Raw genomic sequence first — 12,997 nt, 5'->3', positions numbered from 1 at the left:
CTTTGCTGCTCAAAAGAGCTGGCCCTGTCTTCCCTCCTGTCTCCACCATCGGCAAGGGTCAGCTATGTGCTCCTTGCACACCAGCTCCTGGCAGTGCCTTCTCTGAAAGGGAATTTTCTTGTCCCTGTGATGAGGACAAAATATGCATTCCCTCCTGCCTCTGAGAGATAGCGCCACATTTTCTGAGACATGAAGTTTGACCTGTGACAGTGGCTATCCTCAGACAACGGCCCTCTCCCTGGACAGCTGGGTCCAGGGCTCTGTTGAAACAATTGTACAAAACACATTGAATACGAGGCTGCTCTACAGATGGACTCAATCTGGTTATTTTAATCCTTTCAGTAAGTGATTTGAATCAGCACATGCCTCACCCTGACAGGTGGGATATAATCCACATATCTCAAAGCTCCCAAATGTGTTCCAGGGGCCAACAGAATCCAAAGTGCACGGGTCAATGTGTCACTTGACGTGTTCTTGACTTCAATCCCCTTCCTACTCACTCCAGCCACAGGTCCTCCTGAATCAGAAGATGGGTGTAAATTCTCTGGGATACTGGGTCGGGGGACTATAAATACAAGTTCTGCATTCCAAATGATTCCTCTATGTGACTGGCCCATGGCAAGTTTTAAATGAAGGGCAGTAAGTTGCATGAGACCCTAAATCCATCTCTACAATATTGCCCCTTCTCTTCAGCACCAACACAATGGTGGGAACCACCAAACTTGTAATTAATAAAGAATGAGTGATTAAGTGATTGATTGAATGATGAAATTGACTGTCCCTGGATCTAGTAGGTGTGACCTCACGGACTCTTTCCCTAGCGTTCATTTCTTCCCTATACAGTGGCCTAGCCGGCAGATACAGTAATAGCTATGGCTCCCCTGGGTCACGGCTGTCTCAGCCTCAGAGGACTGTCAGCCCCACGGGTTCAATATTGTCTGGTCCATGGCGTTTATCGGCTGCAAGCCCTGGGGCAGAGATAAGCACTGTGAGCTGAGCCCGCTCGTCGGACGTGCGGGTGTATGCGGGGCTGATCTTCACTCCCGTCCCCATCGTGGCTACAGGGCCCAGAGCTGGCCGAGGAGACAGGTGATACCAGTGTGTGTCTACAAAGCTGAGGCCTAATATAAGACTTGCGCTGACAACACATGTTCTCTCATTCGTATGGAGACTCTGGAGCCCTGTCGCAGCCATCGGTCAGAAGCTCATTAAGTAGTCATTCGTAACTTACGTGGCGTGCATCCTCCCCTGGTGAGGTAGGCATTCAGGATTTGCTCGCTTCCCTCTTCATTTTGGAAACTCAACACTATAAATGTCATTTTGTTAACAGGGTCTCCATACAAATGAGAGAATATGTGTTGTCAGCGCAAGTCTTATATTAGGCCTCAGCTTTGTAGACACACACTGGTATCACCTGTCTCCTCGGCCAGCTCTGGGCCCTGTAGCCACGATGGGGACGGGAGTGAAGATCAGCCCCGCATACACCCGCACGTCCGACGAGCGGGCTCAGCTCGCAGTGCTTATCTCTGCCCCAGGGCTTGCAGCCGATAAACGCCATGGACCAGACAATATTGAACCCGTGGGGCTGACAGTCCTCTGAGCTGGAGACAGCCATGACCCAGGGGAGCAGCACCTTTATTGTACCTTCTGGGTAGACCTTGTGGGACTAAAGAATAGTTGGAATTAGAGTGCTGGGAAGAGTAATGGTGGGGTGGTTGGTAAGTACACGTAGAATACAATCCAGACTGAGATGTGCCTCCCGGCTTCCTCGCCAAACTCCACCTCATCTCCTCCCACTGTACCTTAGTCCTTAGCAAAGCCACACCAGCCTCTTCTCTTCCTTGAAGCTGCTCAATGCCTCCCCTTTTCTTTTTGCCTGGAAAACTGCTCCCCCAAATAGTCCTGTGGCTGGCTGCATCTCATCCTCCAAGCCTTCCCTGACCTCCTATTGAAATTAGAGGCCCATTCCACCCCCACTGAGGTTACTCTCGATCCTACCAACCACACGTGAAGATTCCATGTATTTGTTACCTTGGTTAATGTCAGTCTTCCCCTCCCATAGGGAAGGCAACCTGCACGAGGACAGGACCTTGTGTGTCTTGTGGCTTGCTGACTCTCTGTACCCAGAATAGTACCAGGTACGGTGGAGGAATGCTGGGGAGGTGGCTAAATGGACAAAGGCCTGAATAAATGGATTTTTGTCAACAAACTTTCCCTTCACCTCCTTAGAATTTGTTGATCCACAGACACTTTTTTTTCCCCCAAGCAAGTCCAGTGTTTTTGTTGAAATCATTTGGAAGCCCTTGCCAGTAGGGGCAGCAGAGCTCAACTGGAGGCAATTTTGACAATGTCTCCTGCCATCTTTCTTGTTTCACAGACTATTGGCATTTAGCAGGGGTAGATGATGGGTGCAGGTAAACATCCTACAAACCAAGGGCAGCCCCTCCCCCCAAAAAATGAATTATGTGGCCCCAAAGGTCAATAGCATCAAGGTCAAGAACTCAGCTGGAAGCTCCAAGCAATCATTCTGGGGATTGCTGGCCAGAGCAAACCCTGTGGAAAACTTGAATGTAACTATGCGGTACCTGGAGAAATGGAACTCTCCCACCAGGCTGAACTCCATGCAGGCCTTGTCTGTGGTATTTCTCTGGAGGTATGCCAGTGTGAGGGCACCACTGCATTGGTTACAGCCAAGATAAACAATCCAGAAAACATACCCACTTCTTCTGGGAAAGGACACAGCCCAGAGGGCAGACCTGCATTTGTAGCTGGCTGTTATCTGCCCACTGGAGCCGTGGAAGCCTTGAAGTGGACAGAAACAGGGATGCGGAGGTGAAAGCACACATTGCAGGCTGGGACCAGCACTGAAGGTTTCTCAGCTCCTAAAGCCCTTCCTATTCACTGGGAGATTCTCCATTTGCAAAATATTTATTCAAGGCTTAATTACTAACAGATCCCCACATGGAGCCACTCCATTGAAGGACTGCACAATAGCTTAGCCTGGTAATCAATGCCCCATTCATGCACTAATCAGCAGAGACAAATGGGTGTAAGAGGTGTGGGGAGCATGCCTGGGGACCAGAGGAGAGACTCCTTCTCCCCTTCCCCTTGTTCACATGCTGATCAGCACCGGGACCCCTGGAAGTTAGGGAGGGCACTCCCAGTGGATTTGTGCTCCTGTACAGGCAGACGCACTAGTCCATGTGGACTTCCTCCAGCTTGCAACATCAGCCCTGCTTCTGGCCAGTTGAGCCCTATTTTTAAATGGGCAGCGTATTCTTCCGGAGCTGAGCTCCATCCACACATGCGCACTGCCATGTGTCAGGTAGTAACAAGGGACTCCACATGCACTGTTCTATTTAACTGTTATCACAAATATGGGATGTGGTTTTATCATTATCATCCTGACATTAGAGATGAGAAAACCGAGGTTATCTGACCCTTCCCAAATCATAGGGTTCATAGGCAGAAGAGCAGGGGTCCAATGCACCAAAGAATTAAACATTTGTTTTATGCACATGTGGGATGGGACACCAGCAGCTTATAATCATGCCACAGAGGGGGCTCATGCAAGGGGCCTGCTTCATTCCAAAACCCAGTGTCCTTCGCTCCCCCTGTTGAGTTAGGTCTCGTTGGCAGACCAGGTGAAGAACTGTGGTAACTTGTACCAGGGTATAATTGGTGAGAAGCCATCAGAATCTTGTAAGGAACAATTTGTTCTTGTATTATTAACCTCAGTCCAGGTAAGGACAACAGGAAAAAAGAAATAAATAGCCCCACTTCATTACTTCATGCAGATGTAAAGAAATCTTACACAAAATGTTAGCTAACGGAAACCAACAGAGTATTAAAAAAATAATACACAAGGAACTCCTTGCATAGAAATAAGAAAAATAACAATGCCAATAGTAATAAAGAATTTGTGGAAGAGGAAACCAAATGCATCTGAGGAGTGCTTAAAATTATTAATAAAGGTAAATTATAAAATATTTCATATAGCAGACTGCAAAAATTAGAAAGCTGGATAATGCCAAGTGTTGGTAGGGACCTGGGGATGGAAATTCTTGGGTGTGACTGCCAGTAGGACAGATGGTATGAATGTGCCACAGAGCACAGCTGCTATGTTTCTTTAATTGAGTCCCATTAAGTAGATGCACACTGAATGACTGAGCAATTCTAGCAATTCAGCAATTCTGTATGGAGTCCAAGGAAATGTTGCACAGCTCCCCAAGGGCCCATGCAAGGCTCTTCATCGTCACGTTGGTTAGGGCAGCGGGAAGCTGGAGACCGCCTGGATGCCCACCCATCAACTGCAGATTGAATAAGTGAATGTGGAGGGTGCATACAGCAGGGGAGGGAGCGGCACTGTAGCAACACAGATCAGCTGTAGCCATAGCAACATGGATGAACTTTAAAGAAACTGTAATTAGTGAGAAAGGTAAGAAGCAGAATGAAATCTATAGCTCAATAACATTTATGAGAAAGATCAAATACATGCATATCAAACAACACTGTTTGCAAGAACACACACAAACAGAAGCAAATTAAGTGCACACGGATGGCTTCCATGGTGGGCAGAAGACCAGGAGTGGGTTGCATTGCATAGTCAAGGTTCCAGCAGGAAACAGATGGTGCACCCAAATTAGTATCATTCAGGATAGGTTTGTTTACAAAGGTGTGGGAGGCTATAGGGAAACCGTAAGAGGTGGTACAGAACCCAGAGTTAGCAGACGTTGGGCTCCTAACTTCAACCCAGCCTGAAGGGACTAGACGGGTCTGGTTACTTGGGACTTGAACCATTTCTGTGAAGAGAGGGTTACCGGGAAAGCAGTGATGGCCCTCTGCAATCCAAAGGGAGATAGCCAGGCACACATTACCCTGCCCTCCCTCCTGCCTCCCGTGTTCTCCAGCTAGGGCCCTCCACTGGCCTATCCAGAGAGACGAGGGGCAGGGAGCCGCTGATGTCATCCGCTCAGGTCTGCCTCTTGGCCAGAAAGGAGAACGATCAAGTGTGTCGCGGCAGTGGACCTCGGGGCACAGATGGCAACTTCATGACTCCTGGGCTCTGAGGAGAAAGGGAGTTAGTTAGTAAAGCAAACAAATGGATATAAGCATGAGGGGCTTGCAATGAAAAAATTGAACAAACAAGCAACTGAGGACAGTTTCCTACCTAGGAGGAGTCTGGGGGCCAGCTGTCAGGGAAATGAGAAAACCTTTTCCACACATTCTTGATATCCTACAGTGTATGGGTGTGTTCCACACGCACCTTTTTTTGTATATGAGCCTTTGTGATGCTTACTCTGAAACTGGCAAGTTAGCACACACATTAAAGCACCAGTAGTCTACAGCAATCATAAAATTTTGGAAATAATAACCTTTGAATAATATGCAAGTTTTTATTAGACCTCTTGAGAAACAAATATATAGGATTTCTGAATCAAACTTTCATGGAATCCTTGCAGACCTGCAGCATCCCCATAGGACTCTATTATTTTAAGACCAGAGTTTTAGCATCACTTTCTTGAACAAATGCATAGCTCTCTGTGATTATCTAATCCAAGTCATCAATCTCCATAATGTGTCCTTTCTTCCAGCTGCTGCTTTTGATTAATCCGAATTTCTTCTTGTTTCTTTAATTACAGAGTATTAATGTTTAAAATACCATAGTCTATAAAAGTGCAATTAAGAGGCCTCTGGAAAATTCCATTCCTTCCTCCTCTTGAATGATGAATCTTCCAAGAATGACTGGATCACAGTGTGAACAGATAGGCCTTTTTTTTTTCCAGGTTTGTACCATGGTTGGGAGTCAGAAGTGTCTCTTGCAGGCAACACAGACATTTGCTAGGTGGCCTCGATGAAGTCAAGGCTTGGAAATCTGGAGTGGCTCTTCCAAGAGGCCTGAGGCAGCGGGAGGAGCCCCAGGGTGAAACGGCTCTCAGTGGAGGGAGGGGATCCATGCTCAGGAAAACCAATAGGTTAGAACGTCTAGCTCTATTCAAGGCTGGACTTTGGCAGCATATTAGCAAATAGTTCAGACAAACCAAATACATATACTGAATGTTCCACAGAGAGGGAAAGACTGTTCTGAGGACTGGAAACCATGTCACACAAATCTCAGCAGGAGTGATGGAGGCCTGGCAAAGGCATGCCAGGGGGACTGGAAGCCCAGGGCCGGGCTCTTCGGAGGCAAGTATCGGTGGGCTATAGGGACAAAGACACTGTGGACAGGAAGAAGCTGCATGCACAGAAATGCTCTGACTTCTGAGGCCCAGAAGCACAAGCCTGGGGCCCAAATAAGGATCAAATGCAAGTTTGGGAGAGACCTGCTCACACCACATTCCAGTGAGCCCCCCTCGCCTCCCACCTGATGTTGGGATGGTCGAGAAATGCAGGCTTAGGAATGATTTTCTTTGCTCACAGTTCAATTCAGGTCACTTGACTGATGCAATGTTTCTGTGACCTTATTTTCTATGTTCTTTTTGTCCCTGTATCTTCGTAATCCTTAAAGTTAGTGTGTCTTCCCACAGCATGATGGGTGTAGATGGGGAGGTGAAAACTCTCAGGGGTCCTGGGGTGTGGTGATGGGAGGCCCAACAGCATAAAATCCAGGAAGATCCAGGAATCTGATAGCCTGATAGCAAAAGGCGAGGGTGGGCCTGACTGGAGGCTGGCAGATCTGAGAGGGTACCACGGCTGTTCCCAAAGATAAAGTGGGGTCCTGAGAGGGAATGGCCCAGCCCAGACAAGCTGTCCTGCCTTCTCGGGCTCTGCTCTCTCCCTAAACGGAGAGCTGAGGTACCACTATTGCCACCAGTTGTGAAATATTAATGCATCAGTGGTTAAGAACCTTGTCAAGGAGATGGAGTTTTTGGAGGTCATGACATCCCTTGGGAGAATCAGAAAGTATTCAGATATTCAGAGTAAATTTCTTGTGGGAAAAGACCGTCCATATTGTGCCATGACTCCTAGCATGTTACCTGTCACTTAGCACATCCTAAATAAATATTTGCAGAAAGAAGAAAGAGCAGGAAAGAGGGAGATGGATTTCTGAGGGAAGGTAATCAATTCAACCAGAAGAAACATTCTCCAGACATTATTTTCTGCTCACATTTTAAAGATGGTTCCTTTGTTCATTTGCTCTTATGTTTAGTCATTATACTGATTTATCCAAAGTTGTTGCAAAAAAGTCAGTACTAGGGAGACAAAGTTTTAAGACAAGTTTTTGAAAGGAAAAATTTAAAGTATAGGGAAGTCCGAGTCTGTCTGCAAATTAGGAGGTGATCTACTGTTATGACCTCATTTTTAGTAGGGGTCCATTTTGGTCTAGGTCAAAACCAGGGGGTTTGTGGGCTGAGCTGGAGAATTGCTCTCTGTGCATTTCCTGACAACTGAGAGAAGCCACTGCTCAATTTAAGTCTACAAATCATTGCTCAGCACCTGTGGTCTGTAAGGAAGCCTTGGGGAAGGTCATCGAGAGGACGTGACCTCTGGGTGACCCTCGAGCTGAACCTGGGCAATCTGAGCTCCTCACCCACTTTCCCGTCTGTGGATATAGGCTCTGCCTGCCGTTCCCACAGTGGGGGCGGTTTTCAAGGATGTAGCCTTGAGAGAGTAAGGTGGCATTGAGACTGGGTAGTGTATGTGACTGACCCTAGTTAAGGCCTCTGTGTAGACTTTGATGATGCAGTTGGGCGAGGAGACATACTCACCTTCCCAAGACAAGCCTCGTGGGTAAGTTCCTCTGTTTATTCAACTACCACCTATCAGTCTGGGGTGGCCTGCCTCTTTCTTGGGTCTCTCATTGTCCTCCACGTGTGGCCAGATTTCAAACCAAGGAGTCACATTTAGAGGTTCCAGGGTAAGTCAGAAGCAAAAGGCAGCCTGTGGGTACTCCTGAGTAACACAGCATCTGGCCAGTCTTGCATTTTTTCTTTCTTCCTTCCATCCACCCATTCATTTTTCAGTTATTCAACAAACACTTCCTTGGTTACAAGCATAATGTTAAACTCCGACGATACAAATAATAATTAACCTGAATGAAGCAGGTGAAAGGTAATTCCAGAGCAGGTGTTCTCAAACTTGGCCATATGTCGGAGTCACTTGGGGAACTTTAAAAGCACTAATGCCTGGATCCCACTCCCAGAGGTTCCCATTTGGGGAAACCTGTGGGGGGAAGCCTGGGCAGCAGGCTTTTGGAATGATATCCATTTGTGGGCAGCTTGCAGCCAAGGTTGGGAACCACTGCTTTAGGAGGGTGAGGTTGAGTTCGCTGGATGTGTTAAAGGGGAGAAGAGAGAAGATAGTACAGGAATAAACATACAGAGGCACAAAGACAGACAGACAGACAAACAGACACACACACACACACGTTGCCTTCCAGGAATAATGAAGAGTGGGCATAGGTGGAGAGGAAGAATTAGATGGGAACAAGGTACAATGGGAGAGAGTACAGGACAGTTAACCCTCCAAGCCAGGAGGATTTGGAAAGACAGCACAGAGAATGCTGGAGTTAAGTCCCTCCCTTGAAGGGCAGCTAGGATTTGTCCTGGGAGGTGGAATGAAGCCTCACCAGGTGGAAGGCACAGAACAAGTGGGATAAAGCTGTGATGTCTGGTACAGCTGCAGCCTGGAGTTCCCCAGCCAGAAGTGAGGGGGTGACATGGCGAAAGATACAGAAAGATTTAAATTAGAACACAGGCTGAGGATTTTAGATTTTACCCGTAAGGCAAGGGAGAGCTGTTAAGTCTCTGGAGGCAGGGGACGCCAACAGGAAGCCTGAGATCTAGAACTCCGAGGCAGCACGGGAGGAGGGCCGGCAGGTGGGGGAGGCTGCAATGAGGCTAATGGGTAATTTCTAGGTGGTAGGCTTTGCATATCTCTAACACAGTTAATGGGAACATCATTTTAGACTAAATGAGTAAGAGACATTTTCTTACCCTTTCAAATTCAGGAGCTGATTGGAGTGGGGAGTCAATTGAAAGATAATTTTGAAATCGTTGTTGGCAGAAAGCAGCTTGTTGGGGTGGAGATCAGGGTGACCAGACAAAAGCAGAATTAGGTTTTTATGACAATTCCAACTGCCAAAAGAAGTGGAGCAAGTAGCAGAGGAGGGGCGGTGTGTAGCTTCCCTGTTACACGCTCCAGGAACTTGCCTGGGTCTCCCCTCCATCCCTGTCCACCCAGGGGACGTCTCAGACAATTACCCCCAAATATCTCAGAGTGGAAAATGAAAGGCAGACAACTCCCATCCTCCCCTGTACAGATTGGAGCATTTAAAGAAAAACCAGAGGGCAAGTGGGTCACCCTACCTCTCAGTCTGAGGGCACCAGAACCCTGTCCCTGCTGGTTAGGCCCTGTTCTTGCCTGAGCCATTCTGAGTAGGATGGCGGCCCTTCGGCAGTGTGCACCCACAGTGCTGGGGACGGTGCCTGGAATTCAGCTGCTAAATGCAGCACTGACATTCAACCAGAAGGCACTGGTACAGATATGCTAGCTGTTAACATACCGAAATGCTTTACCAGCAACTAGAGGGTCAGCGTTCCTGGCACAGCACGGGACTTCAGACTCCTAGACTACAAAGTTATCTGCTCAGGTAACCACCTTCTGAACTGTGCAATGTTGTTTCTCCCTGTGTGCGAGTGTCCAGGTGTCCCTCCTGAGAGCTTTGATTTCACCCTCTAATTCCCAGGCAGGTGGGAGCTGTGCTGAGGCCAGGACCTGACCCATGTCCAGCCCTTCCCTGCCTCTTCTTTCTGGGGCCTGTGCTCTGCTCCCATTCCCCACCTCCCATCTGCATCCCTCTCTAGGGATTAGGATTGTGCTTTGAATTTAATGGACTACCCTTCTCCAAGTGTCACTGCCAGATACATCTACTAGGTATATGCACTTGTTCTGTGCTGTCACATACCTAAAGTGTGACTTGGGCCTGGTGGGCATTGCCTCAGAGCACCTTCCTTATCAGGCCTCCAGACCACTGGACTTCGATTTGCTGGGTGACCTCCCCATCCAGGCCGTGCCTAAAACTGCAGCATACTGCAGCAACCAAGTGCCTTTGAGTGAGGACAAATGCAGCCATCTACAGGCTTGTCTCAGGTGTCTGTACACCTTCACTCAGTGATGGGGAGCAGCCCTTCACTTAAGGCATGCTACTGGACCCTGAGGGGCCTTGGGTGGCTGGCAGACGCATGCTGTAGGACTGGTGCTAACACTTACAGGCTGGGTGACCTTGCACAATTCACTGAACAACTTAGAACCTCAGTTTCCCCATCTGTAAAATGGAGGGAACTGCGCTGTCACTATTGTGATGAGCACTAAATAAGATAATATGTGAAGTATTTGGCAAGTAGAGGTGTTCAGTAATTGGGAGCTCTTATTACTGATTATATTATATTCCTCTTTCTGTAGCTTCTAGGCCTCTGTTTCCCAGGCCCCATTCTGACTGAGCCTCTGAGTTGGTCGATTGGTTTTTGTTTCCCAGATACCCACCACCACCAACCTGACTAAGGATTTTGGTCATATTGGCCTCTGACTCTTTCTTCTCTTGGTCACCTCACATTTTGGTCTTGAATTCTGGCCCCTCCCTACCTTGCTGGCTGTAGCAGACATTGCTGAGCACCTACCTGGTACCCAATCTTCCTTTCCTGCTTGTTCATAGGGTCCTGCCTTTGTTCACAACAGTAATAATATACCCAGCTAAAGTACTCACCTTCCCAGACTTCCTGCAGGATGAGTGGTCAGGTGTTTATCTAACAAACACGTATGTTGTATTTCCTTTGGGCCAGTCTTGATTTTAAGCACTTTGCAATTTAGTTCTCATAACATTTTCTTGGAGGTAGGTACTGTCATTCCTATTTTACTTACTAGTACACAGAGATACAGAGAAGTTGAATAAATAGCTCAAGAACAAGACTATTAAATGGTGAAGCCAGGATTTACACCCAGTTAGTTTTTAGAGTATGTGCTCTTAAGTCTCATGCCTGGCAGCTTCCAGCCAATAGAAGTTGGATTTCTGAGAAAGAATGGGTTTTTCTGACATGATTGTCAACCCCTTTCTGCTTCCTCTGTGCTGCTTCTGGCCAGGAATGCTGATGGGAGGTGTGAGGTAGAGCCACCGTCTGATGGCCGTGAGGTGGCAAGCAGGAATAAAAGCCACAATTTACAGATGATGGAGGGGGAGACAGTGATGACACTCTGGCTGAAGAACCCCTCCTGGGCGGCCTCCCCTGGGCTGCTGGTGATGGGGCAGAATAACCCTCTACTCGGTGAAGCCACTGTGGTGGGGTGTCTGAAGCTGAATGATGACCCAACTGCTACTGTAGCCTCAGCCTCTGGCAAGGAGAACTGGATATGGGCTCACGCATCACAGAAGACTTTTCAGGATGCAGCCTGCTTCTAGCTCACATCCAGTGGCCAGGAAGTGTCCCCACGTGACTCAGCTGGGGTGCTGCTCATCCACACAGTGAGCTGAGAGGCTTGAAGCATCATGACAGCATTTCTCTAGCTCAATCCAGACCGGCCATCGGTGACGGGAGCGGAGAGGCTTGATTAAACCTCTGCCATGGCCAGAAGGGTTCTGGCTCTGTTCTGTCTGCCTTTCTGGCTCTGAATGGAAAAGGAGCACTGTGGGTGTGGGGGGCCCATTTCAGCAAGATGCAGATGACCAGAGAAGACCGGGAAGACGGGCCTACCAGCATCTTGGCTGGGGAAATAGAGAAGCTTCAAGCTTTACCTCCTAATCACCTAGTGCGATGTCTAGCACATAGTACCTGTTCATTATGTTTTATTCATTCATTCATTTAAGTTTCAGGGTGAAGCCGGGCATTCATGCGTGGATATACTAAATGAAGCACATAGTTCACAGAAGTACAAGCATAAAATCCCTCCCACTCCTGGGTCTACGTCTCTTCCTGTTGCCAAATTTTTGCTTATCTTTTCAGAAATAGCCAGTGAATATATGTTTAGTCAGATGAGACTAGAAGGGGCCACACCAGCCAGCAACCCAAATAATAGTGGCTCAAAATTAAAACTGAACAAGGTTTATTTCTCAGTCATGCCACATATCCTCTATGAGCTGGTCAGGGGCTTTGATTGCAGAGGTTGCCGGTTACGATGCCACGGGGGAAGAGAACCAGAGGGGCTTGTATTGGCAGTTAAGTGCTCCAGCTTTTAAGACACGCATCACTTTGGAAACTCATTGCCCAGAATGAGTCAGGCCACCTGCCTCCCTTCCCCACCCCCCAGCTACAATGCAGCCAGGATGGCAAACGAAGGATGCGCTCAGAAATGGCACGACCAGCTTCCGGTTCTGGTGAATAGCACAACTGATGACCACACATACTCTTTGGCACTTAGCTTTTTAAATTTGTCTTGTATTTGGGCAATATATAGAGTGTTTAGAACAGTGTCTGTCTCCTAAGTGTTTTCTATGATCATTTTTACCTCTATTACTTCCAAGACAGTAATATACAGTATTTTTACCGACAGCCTTCTCACTGAATAGATGTCTCTTGAATGACTGAATGGATGTGAAAGCTCCACTTATGTCTGTCTCTGGTGCTGTGGGGAAAGAAGAGGCGGGGGGGAAGTCGTGGCTTAGGAACTCAGTAGACACAATGCAGAGACAGCCCTGCAGAAAAAGTCTACGCCAGTGCAAGGCAGAAAGATGTGGGTATTGCAGTTTTGGGCAAAGTTCCTGCACCATGCTGAGCCTCAGGACCTGATGCCAGCTCTGCATTTGATGGCCTTCTGGGTCCTCATAATGACAGGCACGACTGGGCTGACTCGTGTTTTCTGCTTGGGAAAGGGCAGAGGTTGGGCTGCCACCAAAGCCCTGGCTGCCTCTTGGATTGAATTCCTCCAGCCATGCAGGACAACCACACAGAGCCCTTTAAAAGGCACTTGTGATGATTTAATTAAATCTGGCAGATTTTTAAAAAACTGCTAACTGGAGACCTCAACCTTATTTCCCATCTATTTTTTTTCCTGCTAATAAAGATTA

The 12,997-nt window shown here is 47.8% G+C and overlaps 1 long non-coding RNA gene across 1 annotated transcript in view; it reads left to right on the top strand.

Moving 5' to 3' along the window:
* The window catches only part of LOC140847261 (uncharacterized), a 42,517-nt gene that overhangs the window by 25,068 nt on the left and 4,452 nt on the right, over positions 1–12,997 (top strand). The window lies entirely within an intron of this gene.

Source organism: Manis javanica, chromosome 18 (genome assembly GCF_040802235.1).
Source record: "Manis javanica isolate MJ-LG chromosome 18, MJ_LKY, whole genome shotgun sequence".
Classification (NCBI taxonomy): Eukaryota; Metazoa; Chordata; class Mammalia; order Pholidota; family Manidae; genus Manis; species Manis javanica.
Note: the sequence above shows the minus strand (reverse complement) of the source record. Positions and strands in the feature narration are given on the sequence as shown.